Consider the following 19,686-nt stretch of genomic DNA (forward strand, 5'->3'; position numbering starts at 1 on the left):
AGCCGGGATGAGATCTGGTCCACATGCTTTAGAGGTGTCTAGGTTTTTTATAATAGCATGTACCTGAGAAGGGGTGATTTTCAAGTCGTCAAGTGTATATATATATATGAACAAATGATATAAAAAACATGTTAAAAGACATCTTGAAAAAGAGTTAAAAACATATTTAATTTTAAAAAAGGAAACACAAGATAAGTGGATAGTCCTTAATCCGCGGAGTTTCGAAGAAATACTCTCCTTCTCATCAGAGGGCAGGAATTAGCAAAATGCAGGATAGGATTTTGCATATAAAAGTATTTAATGAAACTACAAGTAAGTCACAGATCTTACTTGGTTAAAAAAAAAAGATGAGGTAAGGGGAACACGAGGCAAAAGAAAAATAAAAATAAAAAGATTTCACACACACACACATATATATATATATATATATATATATATATATATATATATATATATATATATATATATACATATATATATATATAAATATTTGTTTACTGTTTTGGGGGAAAGAATTCCAACAAAGTTCACGATTACAAACCTTTTTTCGATATAAGAGCTTAATACTTATTTATTTATTTAAATGTACAGAAGGTCAGAAAAACATTGGTACCGTCGGTTTCAAACATAACATAAGGGTGACCAGTTAATGGTAAAACGTAAATGATGTTAGGCTTTCGTCAGTCATGTTGTTTCTGTTTGTTTATATATATATATATATATATATATACTTGTTTATTGTTATATAAACATCCTCACATCCTGCTGCTACAAACAGCCACTTGTTTCAATCAAACAACAGATATCATCAGGCAGCGACTTGACTATTCAAAAGTTCAATGAATAAGATTATTCATTGAACTTTTGAATAGTCAAGTCGCTGCCTGATGATATCTGTTGTTTGATTGAAACAAGTGGCTATTTGTAGCAGCGGGATGTGAGCATGTTTATATAACAATAAACAAGTATTATCAGCTCTTTTTATTGAGCACTATCTAACAACCTCGTTGAATTCATTAGTCCATTACTTTTGAATATAAAAAAACCCGAATATATATATATATATATATATATATATATATATATATATATATATATATATATATATATATTGGATATATATATATATATTGGATATACTTTTAAAATATAATTATCCACTGGCACGTGCTGCGTCGTTTACAACTCATCAGAGTGGCTGAATCTATGAATCTAGCGGGATTCGAAATCGGGACCCCACGGTAAGGAGCCTAACCCCGTACTGCTCATCCATCTCGCCGACTGGTTGGATATATCGCGACTTACTTAGATGTTGTTTGTTTTTGTTTTTTGCGATACGTTTTTGTATGAATTAAATTATTTACAAAAGTGCATTGTTTTACCTAAATGCGAGTTGGGAATAATTTTTCCCTTTCACCAATTTAGTACCCCCATATGGGACGCGGTATGTATATTGTTTTAAAATATAATTATCCACTGACAAGTGGTTCGTCGTCTACGACTCATCAGAGGGGCTGAATCTACCGAGATTATATATATGATTACTTAATTTAATCAGATAAATTAATATACGGAAGTATAAATTTATGGGTGAACGTTAGGTATTTAATTCAACAGTGCTCAATACGTAGGTAGAGCTAAGTAGTAAGTTACAAAATATATATGGCAATTAAGCTACACAGAATATCCCGCTTTCATCCACGCTAGGATTCATCATATTATATATATATATATATATATATATATATATATATATATATATATATATATATTAAAGAGAGAAAGTTAGAGTAGGGATCGCCTGACGTTTTGTCTTTATTAATAATTCAATGTATATGGAAAATATTTCGTTTCGACAAGAACACAATTTTATAATTTGAAGGTGTCGGTTAAACATTACATATCGTTTTTGGTTTGTTCAGAGCCTGGCTTGGTTCAGTTGCGACTAGAGCGTTGAGGGGAAGAAGTGAAAGCGGTGGAGATGATGAGGGGGTCGGAGTCGGGCACTCGGGCAGTGTCGAAGCGGTTGGGTTGGTGGACAATGGGTGGGGGCAAGGATTTTTTACTGTTGCTACTACTAGAACTGCCGCTGCTGCTTTTATCGTTTTCTCCGAAGTTGGAGAAATGATTGGGATGCGGTTTTGGTCTTCCATAAGCTCCCAAATCCCCCACCTCCATCTTCCTCAACACTAACTACCACTCGCTCCCTTATCCTTTCTGGTCTACAGATAAGAAAAATATTGTGGGGAGTGGGGGCAACGTTACATTAATATCACAGATAGACTTCATCTCTCTCTCTCTCTCTCTCTCTCTCTCTCTCTCTGTCTCTCTGTCTCTCTCTCTCTATCCCTCTCTCTTTCTCTTTCTTCCTCTTTCCCTCTTTGATTATCTCTTTTTCTCTCTTTTTTTTCTCACACGCGCAGTCGCGCACACATGCTGTCATTCGCTCTCTTTCTATGTATGTTTGTCACCCCAGTAAGATGTAGTCGTCATTCTCATCAGATCTCTCTTAATGTTTCTGCCACCGACACGTGCTATGTGATACATTCACATTGCCTTCCGCTCCCAGTCTCCCTCTCTCTCTCTCTCTCTCTCCCTCTACCTCTCTCTCTCTCTCTCTCTTTCTCTCTTTCTCTCTCTTTCTCTCTCTCTCTCTCTCTCTCTCTCTCTCTCTCTCTATATATATATATATATATATATATATATATATATATATATATAATGGACGGAACTCTCCCGTCATTTCGACATGTAAGATTCCAACAACTTATTGTTTAAATTGATATAATAAGCTTCATAAGCATATGCTTCAGCCTTAGATTATATATATATATATATATATATATATATATATATATGTGTGTGTGTGTGTGTGTGTGTGTGTGTGTGTATCTATATATAGACACACACACAAACAGTAAACACACACACACACAGCTACATACACATATATATATGGCCTTCGGGCCAAGATCAAAGTGTAGTATCTGTTCCGGCAGATGCTGCACTTAAGATAATTTGTACCAGTCAATGGAGGGGAAACCCTCTATACTGGGACAATTATTATTTTTGGTAACCAGAGTGCCCCCTTTGTGCCTACTTTAAGGGGAGCTGGTTTTTACCTCACATTAAAAACGGCCTTGTGCCTAATTTGCTCAGTGGGGGAGCAAATAAACACCATCTGTTCCGACAGATACTGCAAGCTATGACTAGCTATGACTAGCAAAGACCAGATGTGGGGGCAACCCCACATTCCTGACCTTTAACCAGCTCCCATTTCCCACCTCTCGGGAGCTGGTCCCCTTTTCCCCTTCCCCCTCCCTTCACTCCTCACATTAAAAATCGGCCTTGTGCCTAATTTGCTCGGTGGGGGAGCAAATAAATACCATCTGTTCTTCAGATGCTGCACTTCTATTTCTTGTTCTCTTTCAGTGGAGGAGAAATCCTTCACGACTGAGACAATTTTTTATTTTTGTACCTTTTCTCCACGTTAAAAAACGACCCTGGTGTCTAACTCTGTCCCGTGGGGAGGCATAGTAAATAGGTACATACACATATATATATTGTTTTTAAAATATAATTATCCACTGACACATGATTCGGATTCGTCGTATACGACTCATCAGAGTGACTGAATGAGTTTTAGACGACGAAACACGTTTCAGTGGACAATTATATTTTTATGGGGGTACCAAGTTGGTTAAAGGGAAAATTATTCCCGATTCGCATTAAGGTAAAAATGCACTTTCGTAAATAATTGAATTCATTCAAAACGTATCGCCAAAAAAAAAAAATAAATAAATAACATATATACACACATATATATATATATATATACGGGATTAGAACAAGAGTCTAAGGAGCAAAGTATATTTTAATGTATTAGTAAATTCATGAAAAGTAAATTTCTGAAAAGAAAAGAAAAGAAAAGTGTGTGAAATTATTAATTAAGTTTTCATAGGACGAAACATAACAAAATCTAATTTATATGTACGATCGTCTCGAATACGATATCCTTTTATTAATTCGATATTTGACAAAATAAATCCATCGATAAGTAAGTAAAATATTTCGGGATATCGTCTCCTCATCAATATAAATGGAAGGGGGGAGAGAAAAAATTTTAACCAACTTATTGAAGTCAATATAGTTTGTGAACTTTCCATTTATGCTGATGAGGAGTTGATATCCAGAAATATTTTATTTATTTTCCGATGGTTTTATTTGTTAATATCAAATAATAAAAGGATATCGTCTCCGAAACGATCGTACAATAAACATAAATTTGTTATGTTTCCTCCTACGAAAACTTCATTCGTAATTTCACGCCCTTTATATATATATATATATATATATATATATATATATATTTATATATACTAGCAAAAGTACCCGTCGTTGACTGGTTTCAAAAACAGCCTACAGAAAATGGACTCTGATTTATGAAAGTATGATAGATTATGAAAAGGAAGAGTTGTAAAAAGATAGCTTCGAATTTGGGGGTATCAAAACCAAAGCAAAATATGATGAAAGTAAAAATAAAATAGATAAACCTCATAATTTATTATACCATACCTGCTCACACCGAAACACTTATCACAATATTCTGTGGATCTATATTAAAAACCTTGTTAAACTTTGTGACATATTTCCATTCTATGGAGGTCAGGTGCGAACGAACACCCCATAATTTTATTATACCATATTTCTTCAAACTGAAACATAATTATCAAAGTATACTTACGCAGATAGATATGAAAAGTCTTTATTAAAGTTTGTGCCTATTTCCATTCCATGGATGCCAGGTGCGAACGAAGACCCCACAATTTTATTATACCATCCTTATTTAAGACAAAACATACTTATCAAAGTATTCTTATGTACATCTATATCAAAAACACTTGTAAACGGTTTTCTTTTTTCTTTTTTTCTTTTTTATTTCCATACTTTGTGGACCAAACGCAAACGCAGACCCCACAATTTTAATGAACCACCGTTCTGCCAGATCAAACATACCCATTCCTGTGTCTCGATAAATCTTTTATCATTATATGTAATCAGTTTTTTAAATAGTCAACCATATAGGAACCTATTTGTGACCACAAACACACACACACACACACACACACACACACACACATTCAGCTGTATATTATATATATATATATATATATATATATATATATATTTCCTTTGTGTGTGTGAGTCCCTACCTCATAGGTTCTGAAACAACTGAGTCTATCTTTTGCAAGTTCTCTGCCCCCCTCGCCAATCTTTGACGAAAAATACCCGTCTAACTGAAACCACTGTCATTAATTTTCCCCACTCTTTATCTGTGCCTAAATCAAAACGTAGATTCCACGAACAAAGCTTATTTCTTAGAAGTGCACGCCTGTGGAACTCTCTTCCGTTTGCCTGTTTCCCACCTGACTACAACTTGTATGTCTTCAAGTCCAACATAAACAAATTCCTGATGAACCGCCCTTTTAAGTAAGACACTTTATCAAATCTCCAATACTAACGGTTACTACGATATTATCCCATTGATTACTGTACACGCAATAACCCTTATCCCCGAGTGGCTTCCGAGCCTTGTTAAGTGGTGACCTCCATGTAAAAAAAGAAAAGTTTCACACAAAGTTAATTTATATGTCTGGCAGTGTTCTTAGATATGTTTTTGTATAGACATTCATCCCATAAGTATCGTAAATCGAAAAATTCCGATCTTAAAATAGCTCTTCTCTCTTATAAGTAAAAAGGTATAATTTTTACAGGGGAATATTTTACGTAACACCGATCAAGGGGGATAATAAAATCCCAGCAAATAATTTATTATAATCTGCAGTGGTAGAGCATTCGACTAAAAATCGAATGATCTCCTGTTAAAGCTCGGGTATACCTCACCATTTTATATTATTTTTTTCTTATTAATGAGTTTAATTTACAATAAAAGAAGAGGTGCCATTTAAAATCACCGCAAATTATTTCTTCGTTTGCATATTATTCCCCGTAATATATAATATTCAATAGAGGATTGATTCTATAATAATACATATGGAATCTCCATAAATTAACATATCATGTTTCAGCGTATTGTACGGCCGGGCAACGCCGGCATGGCAGCTAGTATATATATATATATATATATATATATATATATATATATATATATATATATATATATATATATATATATATATAGTGTTGAGGTGATTAATTGAAATTGGAATCGGAAATCGAAAAAAAGGGAACTTTTGAGGGAATTGCAATCGAATCCGAATCGGAAAAAAATTTATGCCTATTTCCGATGCCAAAAACGATTCTTTTAATCGTCTTTTTTTTTAGCTAATGTTGTTTTAAGCAAAATGTTCCACTGTTGGTCGTAATGATAAAATAATAAATGTTGATTGATTTTAAACTACCAGCAAAACTAATATCTATAGCTCATCCCCGACAATTGGTTTTTATTTTTACGTTTAGAGAAAAAAAATTGTAAATTTAACATTCGTTTTGTAAGATATAGGAGAAAAAAAATAACAAATCTGCTGATAAATATTTAGAAATTTATGAAGAATCGGAATCCGAATCGGTTATTGTATCGGAATCGGGAATTTAGTGCGGAATTCGTAATTGTATCGGAATCTGGAAATATATTGGAACAATCCCTTCATTATATATTAAATAATAGAAAGTCAGCTGTTTATGTTAAGCACTGTTGATATTGGAATATAAAATTAATGAATTTAATTTTAATAAATGAACACATTTATTTATTTATTAAAAAATTAAAATATATTGTTCGACTGAATACTCCAAAATACAATCTGATTAAAATTAAATTCGATATTTTGATTTATAACAAATCCGTTTTTTCTTCTTTTTTTTTTTTTGTTTTTTTTTTTTTGATGGTAAGAATTGGTACGACTTTCTACAGAAGTTGGTGAACTACAATGCTTAGACGTTCGATGCAGTAGAAGACGCCGGTAAACCTTACCAACCACCAATAGATATGGCTAAAGATATTTTACCTGAGAGCAGTTCTTTCAAACTCCTTGGCTTAACGTTCACAGGAAACATGAGTTGGAATAGATACATTGAGATCATTGCTAAGGCTGCTGCAAAGAAGGCGGGCTCTTTCTATCGTGCTAGGAAGTTACTTACGCTTGAAAGTACCCTGTACCTCTACAAAGCCACCATTCGCTCATGTATGGAGTACTGCTGTCACATTTGGGTTGGTGCATCTGCTACTAGTCTCTCACTCCTGGACAGGGTCCAAAAGAGAGTCGCCAATCTAATAGGTCCTGAATTGTCGTCTAAACTTCAGCCCCTGTCCCCCCGACGAAATGTTGCATCCCTCTGCCTGTTTTACAAGTATTTTAATGGGGGATGCTCTGATGAACTACAAGCACTTGTACCCCCTCGACAAAAATACCCCCGACAAACCCGACAAGCAGCAAAGTCCCCTCTCTACACGGTTGAAATCCTTAGATGTAAGAAAACCTTTTACTCTATTAGCTTCTTCCACAGAACAGCAGGACTTTGGAATTCTCTTTCGGTTTTTGCTTTCCCAACTGTACTGACATGCAGAAGTTCAAGTGTAATGTGAACAAACATCTTGCTGATAAACTCCCTACATAGTACCCCTGGAACTTAGGTCTCTGATAGTTTTTTTTATGTTTAACTTCTCTCAGACTGATACATGTTATTGCGCAATAAAAATATTTAAATTAAAACAAAAATAATTTTTCTTATTTCGAATTATTAAATCAGTTAAAAAAAAATCCATTTTTTTTATTTGATTACTAAATTTAAAAAGTTATTCTAGCAAATTACCTAACAATTTAATAAACAAAATTATCGTAAAAAACTTAATTAGACATGAAAATACAATGAAAAAATAACTTTTTAAAATTAATAATCACGTAAAAAAAAAAGAAATGGTGTTTTTACTTGATTAAATAATTCGAAATAATGTAGTTTAAAAAAAAAAAAGGTTTTTCCTATTATTACTTGAATGAAGCAGATCTTCCTGAGTTTTTTTGTCTCGTATCATTCAAAAACGGTAGTGTTTAAATATATGGTTAAGTGGCAGTTTTAGTCATTAAGAACTTTAAAGCTTCACCGCTCACTCATTTTTCGACCAAATTTGAAACAATTATTGCAGTTTATAGATCACCTTCTCAGCTATATTGTGAAAAAAATTTCAATTTTCCTTCAGTAAAACAAAACTTATGATGAATTTTCTGGCGTTCAAAATCGTAAAAAAAACAAAAACATAAGGAGGTGAGCGTCGTTTTTATGACTGGTTTCCATAGCAACCATGTCGCTTCAGCGATTACTGTTGCTACTAATTCGAAAAGAGAAGAAAGAAGTGAAACAGACATAATGAAAGGATGAAGGGGAGATAATTGAGGAATTTTACTGAAAACAGACGAGTGCCGTACATTGTTATTACAATTAAACAAAGAACAAGTGAATTTATTATAAGCCTGGAAAAAGCATGGATTACAGTAGAAAAATGCGAGCATACAATGTAATATGGTTAAGCTTAAACATGGAAAAAGTAAAGGACTAGTTGTTAAAACTGGAAAAGAAAAGGACAAGATATTCTATTTAAAAAAAATATAATAAATTTATATCTTAAAATATTGCAAGTTCCATTATTTCAGCTACATTGAAAACTTTCCAACCGAACTATGACTATTAACATCACACTGATTTAATTTTGGATTTCATTCTCTATAAAGAATTATTTTGCCTTTCGAATTACCTTGAGAGAATTTTCATGTAAGCTGAAATATTATGCGCGGTTTGTTTTTATATTTTTTTTACATATTCAACATTTTTGCATGTGTTTTTCTTGGCAATTTATGACTAGAATAAATTGCGCTTCCACTTAATGCCATAACCAGCAAATTCTAGCATTGCTACAAATATAATTTGCTGATTTCTTTCTGTCCTCTAATGAGAAGAATAGCAAGAATAACATTCTGTGAAACTCCGCGGAATAAGGACTTTGTAAATTGTTTTTTGGAGTATTCAATCGAACAATATATTTTGATTGTAAAGTTCAACATAGTTTTAATTTTCTTTCTCTCATATATATTCGCTCATACACACATATATATATACTTATATATATATATATATATTCTTTCTCTCATATATGTATATATATATATATATATATATATATACTTTTTTATTGTTATATAAACATGCTCACATCCCGCTGCTACAAATAGCCACTTGTTTCAATCAAACAACAGATATCATCAGGCAGCGACTTGACTATTCAAAAGTTCAATGAATAAAAATAAATAGATTATTCATTGAACTTTGGAATAGTCAAGTCGCTGCCTGATGATATCTGTTGTTTGATTGAAACAAGTGGCTATTTGTAGCAGCGGGATGTGAGCATGTTTATATAACAATAAACAAGTATTATCAGCTCTTTTTATTGAGCACTATCTAACAACCTCGTTGAATTCATTAGTCCATTACTTTTGAATATAAAAAAAACCCGAGTATATATATATATATATATATATATATATATATATATATATATATATATATATATATATAGTGATATACAAACTGCCATTAGCGTATTAAGCGACGCTCTTTGTGTAAACAAATCGAGCGAAGGCATTTCGACGATGTCAAAACATCGTTAATTCATTACCCTCACAGCAGTAGTCATATAGCGCAATGATGAGAAGCATTAACTGTCATTTGGGTGGTCGGGTTTCGATCCTGGCTTGAGGCAGTTGCCTGTCTAGCCATACAAATGAGCTGTGAAACAGCGAAACAGTACTGTATGTGGATGACTATATATATATATATATATATATATATATATATATAAGTATCCTCTTAAATAATCGACCTTATTCTTTTATCTCCCTATATATATATATATATATATATATATATATATATATATATATATATATATATATATATATATATATATGGGAAGCTAAAAAAAATAAGGTTTAATCTTTAAGCGGACACTTATTGGAATAATGGAAACGTCAACAAATTGTTTTGGACCTTACATAAAATATCAGTAAAATAAGAAAATGACAATATAAAAATATATACTGACGTAAAATAAAATACTCATCAGGTGCGTTTGAAAGTCAAATTAAAACGCAATGTTACGAAAATAAACCAATATTTTACTTTTTATAATTTAAATATATTTCGCAGTCAAACTCCATCCTCAGTATTTGTACATCTTTTTTCTTTCTTTCTTTTTCTTTCTTTCTTTTTCTTTCTCTTCTTTTGTCTTGCCATGTTGTAAAGTTGGAGAAAGAAAATACAGTTAGTAAAGATCCTCGCGTGTCTCTCGGCGGTTGTATTTTGAAAGGCCGGAACGATGCGTTGGCTACGCGAGATCAACGCCAGGGATGTGAGTTCCGTTATAGAAGCGTTGATTTAATTTGAATAAAATAAAATATGCATCAGGTGCGCTTGAAAGTCAAATTACAATGAAAATCACACCCTTGATATATACAGATTTATTAATCTATTCATCAATCAGGGGTGTAGGATAAGTAAAACTATTATACCATGTTATTTCGAAGCCTGATGCTTCTCATCAGAAACTGAGAGGAGATGCTAGATAACATAATACAGATGCGTTGTCTAGCGATAACAACATATGGAGTGAAATAATTGTGCAGTGAGAGATAAAAGGTTGGAACTGTTTGCGCAGGGGATGGGAGAACTAAAGTGTGATACATTCCGATGAGAAGCATTAGGTTTCGAAATACCATGGTATAAATAGTTTTAAATATCCTATATCATATTTAGTATTTTTTATATTGTCGTTTTCTTACTTTATTGATATTCTACATATAAATATATGATGGCAGCAACTCGTTCTCGAGAATATTACTAAATATATCTCTGGCTCAAATGACGCAAATATGAGCGCAACTAGCAGCACGTGCCAGACGGTCATCTCTATGAACTTTCTATAGTCCAGCACATCCACTGATGACCGGATCTGGGCTGTGGTGCCCTGAACACCTACCAGGGCCTTAAAGTTCCAGAGCCTTTATTGCCATTCACGCCCATATCTGCATCAGTTCTCATTGAATGTCCGTTTGCCGTTTTAGGCTACAGCCAGCCTTTTTGTTATCGAGACACACACACATACATACATCTACTGTTTTATTTAAAAATATTTGGATAAGTTGAAATGAACATTTTGCCTTTAAACTTGTCGATATCTGCCTGTACGCATTATTCATTCATCCAAACAAAGATGTTACTCGTTATAAAACATCCTAGAAACAAAACATTAAGCGCTCCCGTCTCGTTCCCTATCGTTTGAGCTAACAACAGATAGATAAGAAAGATTTTAAATGGACCCACTTTAAGTTATGAATGTATTTGCGCATGCGCAAAAGTAATAGAAGCATGTCGGAAAGTTGAAATGGGCATTTAAACTTGCCAACATATTTCTGTACGCGTTATTCGTCTAATCCTAACAAAGATTTTATTCGTTATAAACCATTCTTGGTGAATGATTAGTATTTCTTGTTAATTTCAGTGTTATGTGACTATCGGTTAAATATTTACACACAGACACACAGACACACGTACATCTACTGTTTTATTTAAAAATATGTGGATAAGTTGAAATGAACATTTTGCTTTTCAACTTGGCGATATATGCCTGTACGCATTATTCATTCATCCGAACAAAGATATACTCGTTATAAAACATCCTAGGTCAGCGATTACTATTTCTTGTTAATTGCAGTGTTATGTGATCAGTTGTTTAAGAATTTATCGATTAAATATTTGCACACATACATGATGACAGCAACTCGTTCTCGAGTATTGCAATTACTTAATATATCTCTGTCTCAAATGACGAAAACATGAGCGCAACTTGCAGCACGTGCCAGACGGTCACCTCTATGAACCTTCTATAGTCCACTGATAACCGGGTCCAAGCTATGGTGCCCTGAACACTTGCCAGGCAAGACCCTTGAAGTTCTAGAAGCTTTATTGCCATTCATGCCCATATCTGCATCTGTTCTCATTGAATGTCCGTTTGCCGTTTCAGGCTACAGCCAGCATTTTTGTTATCGAGATACACACTGATTACAAAATATGTATTCCATTGCATATCAAGTAATGTCTGTGCTTGAAGCTTTTTGTAGTGAGGAAAGACTTTGCACCGAGACAATCCCACTCTCTAAACAACTGCCACATTGAACCAAAAGGAAGAGCAAGTCAACATCATTGGAAGCAGCAATTGCCGCAGGTTTTATGTCAGGGTTTTCCTTCTCCTAGACAGGTTGCCTTCATCACGGCTTACTGGTGATCAAAGTCTCGTGTGGACGTGTGTTAAAAGCATACAGATGTCTTAGCGTCATACTGTGCTTCTCCCAGACAAATTAACCCCACGTGTACATCGTGATCACTGACACGCAGACGGGGTTCTGATGAACGGCGAGTATCGTGCGCCGTATAACTGGACCTCCACTGCCTTGTGGGCCAAGGTTCTTTTAACCAAAGGCTAAGGGTGAGGTAACCCTGACAGAAACCTCCAGAGGAGCTTAGGCCCTATCACCTGCGGCATACATGACCCACCGGCGTGTGGAGTATGCTCCGATGCCCAGCAACCTAAGTCACAATCATGGATCAAATGGCATGGTGGGTGGAGACATATGAATATATATATATATATATATATATATATTTATACGTACATGTACACACATATACGTGTGTGTGTGTGTGTGTGTGTGTGTGTGTGTGTGTGTGTGTGTGTGTGAATATCTATAAATAAAAATAAAATGCTCAGAATGTGTTTTTAAAAAATATCTCCAAGAATTGTTTTGTCAATTTTATGCGAAACATAGTTCTTGTCTCAAACTGACATTAAACGCCTACTTTTTTCTATTTAAAAATTGTTGTTTGATTCTCTCCCACTGCAAGAACATCGACACCAGGGTCGAAAGTGAGATTGAGAAGTCAGTGCACCAGAGGATGGGCACACTGACATGGTAAAAAAAATGTCTGGGCAGCCACATCAGCATTCCCTGGTGAGGGAACCTCAGGCGATTAGCAATAAACTAAACCTCTCCTTATAATAGGAATGTAAAGCCCGGGAGGGTGGACCTCCTAGAACTGCACAGAACTTAACTCTCACCGCAAAATCACTAAGGACTGAATAATTACAGGAATGGTCTGATCTTTGTTGATTTTGAAGGCCGAAGATGAATCCCGAAACGCAGGAAATTTCATAAGAAATATTGTTTTTGATAATAAACGAAAAACAAATGTATTTAAAAGTCCATATGAATTTTGATCTCTTATAATTATAACTACAATATTGTCGATATATCTATCTGTCTATCTATCTATTTATCTATCTATCTATCTACCGACCTATTACATTACTCACTCTGTTTCTTTCACACTTTACACGCACACACACACACACATATGCATATATTATATATATATATATATATATATATATATATATATATATATATATATTCAGTTCTCTTCATATATATATATATATATATATATATATATATATATATATATATATATATATATATATATATATAATGAATTTTGATCCCTTATTATAACTAAAATACTTTCCGTACATATATACTTTTCTTTTCTTTCTTTCTCTCTCTCTTTCTCTCGCGCGTGCGCGCTCTCTCTATATACATGTATACATATATATAATATAATTTCTATATATATGTATATTTGCATGTATATAGAAATTGTATTATATATATGTATATATATGTACGCGTATATATATATATATATATATATATATATATATATATATATGTATGGATAAGTATTATATATATGTATGTGAATATACGTATATATATGTATTCGCATACATATACATACATGCACACACACACACACACACACACACACATATATATATATATATATATATATATATATAGCGTCGGAATGCTTTGAAAAAGGATGTGTTCGATCGCAAATGTGAAAGCTAAAATAAATATTAATTATATAAAAAATATATGTTACATAACTAAGAGACATGCTTAAGTTTCTTTGCAGTGAATATGCAATGTAAATAGCATTTAAATATTTAAAAAGTTGCTGATGATTTGTTCGGTTTTTCAACAGCTTTTAAAAGGCACAGCCACAGCATTAAAACTATCATGGTATGCCTGAAGAAATATTTAACGTATAGTTTTCATAACAAAAATGTGCATATATATATATATATATATATATATATATATATATATATATATATATATATATATATATATAGCCAGTAGACTTTAGTTTCCTAGAAGTACATCCAATGAAACAACATGTGTCTACCAAAGAGTGCTCAATGAGTGAACAGAGCAGGTATATAAAATTTATTTATACAAACATTAATGGCTACATATGTGCATACATGTTTCTGTAATCACCCGCGTTGGGGGATTACGTCTTCAGGCCAAGAATTACCGTCGAAAACTAAAAAAAGAGTTTTCGACGGTAATTCTTGGCCTGAAGACGTAATCCCCCAACGCGGGTGATTACAGAAACATGTATGCACATATGTAGCCATTAATGTTTGTATAAATAAATTTTATATATATATATATATATATATATATATATATATATATATATATATATATATATATATATGTGTGTGTGTGTGTGTGTGTGTAATGGAAATAATATTCCGACGACGTAGAGAGATTAAAAAGGCCCACATTGCACTGCAGAGAACCTATTGTTTTTGTTTTTTTTTATGTGCATGGCATTACTGGTTGTGTGGTGATAATTGCTTGAATTTAAGTTTAAAGTGAAAAAGCCAAGTATCATGATTCAATTGTGTTTTAAACAGAAACATTAATTTCGAACGCGTTCTTGGCACCTACTGTTGATTTTATTTATATGTTGGGCGTTTCTGCTTGTATGAGAATAAAATTTCTTAAATGCACTTGTTATTTTTGGCTGCCTAAGATGTTAACTTTGGTCAAAATCGCCAGTTTCTTCTTTCATCGGATTATTTTGATTATTGACTATCGATACATATCGAAAACAACCCGATACAAAACCTATCTATCACTATTCATCAATTTATACACACACACACACACACACACACACACACACACACACATATATATATATATATATATATATAAAGAGAGAGAGCGAATAAATGACAAAAAGTTATATTCCAAAATTCATGATGTTGACCATCTTATAATTTATTCCTTTAATTCAGTTGACTTATACAATTCTTGACAGTATCTGTTTCGTAGCGCAAAATCAATCACTTAATTTTTATATCAATCAGTAAATCTATTATGCCATTGACTTTTTTTTAGCTTAGTTTAGTTTCGTATATACAAACACGTATACTAGTTTATAATTTGTTGATATTATTTTCATAAGTATTTATACACAAATTAGAATTAATAAATTTACTAATTATTAAATAGAACATTTTGGTAGAAGATTCATAAATTAATTAAAATTGTTAGTACGAATAGTTGGGTTCAATGACTTTGTTTGATAAAAATTCAATATGGCGTAATGGCAAAATATAAAGGTATTTGCAGCTTCTCTTCCCATTTTTCGGATTTTGATCATGTCAAATCACACTGCAATTCCTTTGGACGGATTGATTACTGCTATTTCTTCTGATGAGTTAAGGGCAAAATAGATTCACTGATTGATATAATAATTAAGTGATTGATTTTGCGCTACGAAACAGATACTGTTAAGAATGCTAAAATGTCAACTGAATTAAAGGAATAAATTATAAGATGGTCAACATCATGAATTTTGGAATATAACTTTTTGTCATTTATTCTCTATACTGCTCTGTAATTACATTGAGCTTCTAAAATAAGGATTGATATATAATAAGAAATATATATATATATATATATATTTCTGTGGAAATATTTTTTATTCACTTATATTTCCATATAATATATAACAATCCTTATATAAGAAGCTCAATGTAATTACAGAGCATATAATAAATAAATGACAAAAAAACTATATTCCAAATTCAATGATGTTGACCATCTTATAATTTATTCCTTTAATTCAGTTGACATTTACAATTTTTGACAGTATCTATTTCGTGGCACAAAATCATTAACTTAATTATCATATCAATCAGTGAATCTATTTTGCCCTTAACTCATCAGAAGAAATAGCAACTATCAATCACCCAAAATGAAAATAAAATGCGTTTGTGCATAATTAAAAAATTCTAAAATTGGAAAAGAAGCTTCAATTACCTTAATATTTGCTTACATTACGCCATTTTGAATTTAGAAAAAAAAAAATATATATATATATATATAAGTTATGAAAATATATATGGCAATTAAGCTACACAAAATATTCCGTGTTTCATTCTCGTGAGTGAGCATTGTTTAAGTAAATACAGAAAATTTACGCATAAATTATATCTTGGTATATTAATTCATGTGATAAAATGAAGCAATCACACACGCGCGCACACACGCATGCACACACACATACACAAACACACACACACACACACACACACACATATATATATGTGTGTGTGTGTGTGTGTGTGTGTGTGTGTGTGTGTGTGTGTGTATTCATGTGCCCACCTGAAATGTTAAGGACATATAATATTTTATTTATAAATTTTCAGTAATATGTGAGGAGTTATGATATAATTGCCCAAAATTTATTTTCATACCCTCTTTAACTCTTATCCTTGAGTGGCCTCTTGGCTTGGATAATGTGGTGATGCCTGTGTAAAAAAAAAAAAAAAAAAAAAAAAAAAAAAAACTTCCCAATTCAAATTCGTTTTTAATTTCTAAATATAAAGACTTTTCCCGATTTTTTCTTTCGTTTACTACGAATGTAGTAATATAATGTAATATATGAATATATTTTCGTATGCTTCAAAATATATGTTAACTATAGATCTTAGTTGTACTGGTAGATTTAAATCAATGAATATTTATCATTTTAAAACTTTGGAAAATTAAGTTTTAAAGGAAAAAAAATGGAAAAATAAACAATTAAAACATTTCGTTTTTTTTTTTTGTATCGGAAAATTTCATGATCCTGCCATCGAGTCCGATATCCCAAAAAGGTCCCGATGTTTTCTATTATCGATTCCGATTAATAAACACAACACTAATATATATATATATATATATATATATATATATATATATATATATATATATATATATAGCCAGTAGAGTTTAGTTTCCTAGAAGTACATCCAATGAAACAACATGTGTCTACCAAAATAGTGCTCAATGAGTGAACAGAGCAGGTATATTAACCAGTTGACCATAGCTAAGGTTCTTAACTTACAGACTCTAAGACAAGAAAACTAAACTCTCAAGTACCCTATGCCATAAAACCAAAAGTTAGGTTGGATAGGGGAAGGGGAAAAGAAAAAAAGATGTTTATTATCTTCAAAGACCTCACTCATCCTTTTACCGTTTTTTTATGACTCCCACCCAGGTTGTATCCTAACTTGATAAACGAAATAGAAAAATGTATTTGGTGGAAATGTCACTTTTGACGGTAATTCTTGGCCTGAAGACGTAATCCCCCAACGTGGGTGATTACAGAAACATGTATGCACATATGTAGCCATTAATGTTTGTATAAATAAAATTAATATATATATATATATATATATATATGTATATATATATATATATATATATATATATATATATATATATATATATATATATAGACACTAAAAATCGTCAAAAGACTATTCGACTAAAATAAAAAAGGAACCTTTTGACTATTTTTAGTGTCTATTTTTTCTCCCTGCATCGATCTTCCCCCAAATTCTAATGACTCCACCTATCCTTCAAAAAACTGTAATATATCTATATATCTATAAAAGTGAACTGTCTGTCTGTGTACATTTCCCTACGCAATAACTCTGTCAATTTTTAGTCTATAGACTCGAAATTTGAAATACCGGGTACTGAGATTTGGGAAAATCGATGTGACGGGTTTCAGCCAGAAATTTGGCTGTTAAGGGGTCAAATTTCAACGATTTGACCTTTAAGAACTCTACCAAACTCCTCCGACAATTTTAGGTCTAGACACTTGAAATTTTAGATATAGGTTCCTTGAACCTGGATCTAACTTAATAAAGTGATTTGAGCCCGAAACTATAAATTTTAAGGGGTCATAATAGGGGTCCAATTAAAAAAAAATTACTCTTTTTTTTTTTTTTTTTGCTCAGCATACACCTCCAAACACCCGGGCAACGCCGGGCTGAAATGCTAGTATATATATAAGATCAATGAATTTAGGCAGCATTTTTTTTATTCAAGCAGACAATATCAAATACAACGGAGATACTTTGCTTTTATGGTCCGAGTTTTCCTTTTTTTCCATTTTCTGTATAAAAACTTTTAGGTCCAAATTGAAATATTAATGAAAGTTCCATTGTTATCACGACCGCTTTCGATTCGACTGCGAATCATCTTCATGTGTAATCCATGGAGTTGATAAGGGGGGGGGAACTAAAAAGGAGCAAAAATGGAAAGAAGAAAAGCAAAAATTAAAAAACAGAATAAATTTTATCGGGTGAATAATCTGCCATCACTCGTAATAATTTAATCACGGAACTTTCATCATTTTCGATTTTTATATAAAAACAGTTCTACGGAAAATCGAAAAAAATAAAAGAACCCTAAAGCAACGTATCTCCAGTGTATTTAATAATGTCTGCTGGATATATATATATATATATATATATATATATATATATATATATATATATATATATATATATATATATATCCAAATGTTAATATATATATATATAAATCCAAATGTTAATATATATAACTATATATATATATATATATATATATATATATAGTGAATAAATGACAAAAAACTATATTCCAAAGTTCATGATGTTGACCAGCTTATAATTTATTCCTTTAATTCAGTTGACATTTACAATTCTTGACAGTATCTGTTTCGTAGCGCAAAATCAATCACTTAATTACTATATCAATCAGTGAATCTATTATGCCCTTAACTCATCAGAATAAGTAGCAACAATCATCACTCAAAAAGAAAATAGAGTGTGATTTGAAATGATTAAATCTGAAAATTAAAAGAGAAGCTGCAAATACCTTTAGGATAGTTCTATTACGCTATTTGATTATATATATATATATATATATATATATATATATATATATATATATATATATATATATAAGAGTAGGTATTAGTTTGCTTGAAGCATTGTTGGTAAAGAAATATAAAGAATTTTTTTTTTCTTATAAAGGCCAAAGACAATGCGGATAAAGACCGGAATTATGAAAGTAAAGAGAGAAAAACAAACAAATGTAGGGTATGCTTGAGTAGAGGAGTGTCTCGCCTTTATTCGTCTATCTTTCCTCCCCTCAATGTATAATTATTTATAACCAAGTTGCTGGTATGTCCGGTGTATGTAAAGTCCGTGGGTGGTATGGAACTTTAATTAATTTCGAGAGAAAGGGACCTCTCTTTTTCAAAAGACAAAAGTGAATTCATTGTTTTTGGCTTTTATAAAAAAAAAATTCTCTCTCTCTCTCTCTCTCTCTCTCTCTCTCTCTCTATATATATATATATATATATATATAT

At 32.0% G+C, this 19,686-nt stretch overlaps 1 long non-coding RNA gene across 5 annotated transcripts in view; it reads right to left on the reverse strand.

Annotated features, from left to right (window-relative positions):
• Nucleotides 1-19,686, reverse strand: part of LOC145260693 (uncharacterized) — a 123,412-nt gene that overhangs the window by 94,904 nt on the left and 8,822 nt on the right. The window contains exon 2 of one of the 5 annotated variants that reach the window (XR_013864358.1): nucleotides 18,250-18,566. The exons of the other annotated variants lie outside the window; for them this stretch is intronic. This is a non-coding gene — a long non-coding RNA (uncharacterized LOC145260693). Of the gene's footprint in view, nucleotides 1-18,249; nucleotides 18,567-19,686 lie in introns of those variants that run through there. 5 annotated transcript variants of the gene reach the window in all.

Source organism: Euprymna scolopes, chromosome 36 (genome assembly GCF_053919585.1).
Source record: "Euprymna scolopes isolate OS-2025 chromosome 36, ASM5391958v1, whole genome shotgun sequence".
In the NCBI taxonomy this organism is placed as follows: domain Eukaryota; kingdom Metazoa; phylum Mollusca; class Cephalopoda; order Sepiida; family Sepiolidae; genus Euprymna; species Euprymna scolopes.